Below are 1,590 nucleotides of genomic sequence, written 5' to 3' on the forward strand. Positions count from 1 at the left end.
AATAAAAGCCTCTGACCTACATTGCAAGACGGTCGGGAAAAGACTCCGTCTCCCCTGCCCCGCCTGCTCTGGGAATCATGCCAGTGGGCAACATTGGAAGGATAGTGACAAGCACACGTGTTTATTAAAACACACACACACACACACACACACACACACACACACGTTCTTCTTTATACTGCCTTTCATCAAAATATGTTCCAAGGCAATTTACAACGCCGGAACAGGGGGAAAAGCTAAAAAAAGAAATACAGTACACACAGTACGCCTTCCCAACCTACTGCTCCTCCAGATGTTTTGGACCGCAATTTCCATCACAGCCGGATACTAGCCTAGGATTGATGAGAGTTGTAGTTCAAAACATCTGGAAGGGCACCTGGTCGAGCGAGCCATAAGACCTCCTTCAGCATCAGTATCAGCATTATGAATATAATAATTCAATTTATATCTCACCGTTCGTCCCCAAGCAGCACAGGGCAGCAAAGATAACCAGGACTTTGACTGATTAAACATTATTTGGCCTTTTAAATGTGTTGTGGGGGCGTTGTTATTGGTTTGCTTTTATTTTATTATGTATTTTGTGTTCTCATTTTGTATTTTTTATGTTGTGAACCGCCCTGTGATCTTCGGATGAAGGGCGGTATACAAATTTCATAATAAGAAAATAGATATTAAAATTTAAAAACAAAAACATTCTAAAAGCAATTACGGTTAAAAGCATACTACTATCCAATGCGTTTGCCAGGAGGAATGGTTGAACAGCGCTGTTTTCAAAGTTCTCTTTAACTTTCAGGAGATCACCTCGCTAATCCCCATCAGCTCTCCCAAAAAGGGTTAATAACAACTTAAAACATTTTGTATTATGTTACATGGCTATTTCAAAACGAGGGGGGTGAAAGAAAAATCTCTACAGTATTAAAAGGGGAAAGCCTCCATGTTATCAAAAGAGCACTCGAGCTCCTTTCCTGCCACATTTTCTTTAAAAACAAAAAGCCACGTGCTCCGCTCCTCTTTTCTACGAGCAGGTGCTCTTCTCAACGCCCCGCTCGGAAACAAAGTGTCAATGGAACCCGGAAGCCTTGCGCAACGGTTTGTCTAAGCGCGTAAATCTGCGGACCAGAGGCACGCACGTGCTCGCGGCGCCTCACGTCACAGCCCGTCCCTCTCACAGCGAGCAGGAGGCGGAGTCACAGCCGACGCGACGGCGGCTCGGCTTCCCTTTGGCAGCGTCACCTCCTCCTCCTCGCCGCAGGGGGCCGCTGTTGCGCCGGACGCGAGCCGGCCCGTGCGAGGGACTCTCTCCGCGCGCGGAGCCGGGCTGGTGGGCGCGTCGCCGGCGCCGCCGAGGAGGCCAAGGCCGCCGCCGCCGCCGCCCTTTCCGGGTCCGCTGCGGCGGCGCTCCGAAGGAAGCCAGGGAGTGCCGCCCGCGTACCGGCCGGCCTGGCGCCGCTCTTCCCCGTGACCGCCCCGCTGGTGCTGCTGCTGCTGGGCCGCCGCCAGCATCGCCGGTGTTGGGGCTACCGCTACTACTCCGCCCCGCCGCAGCCGCCGCCTTGCCTCGTCTCCCGGCCCCTCCTCGCCGCCGCCGCC

The sequence above is a fragment of the Podarcis muralis genome, chromosome 7, assembly GCF_964188315.1.
Source record: "Podarcis muralis chromosome 7, rPodMur119.hap1.1, whole genome shotgun sequence".
Taxonomy (NCBI): Eukaryota; Metazoa; Chordata; class Lepidosauria; order Squamata; family Lacertidae; genus Podarcis; species Podarcis muralis.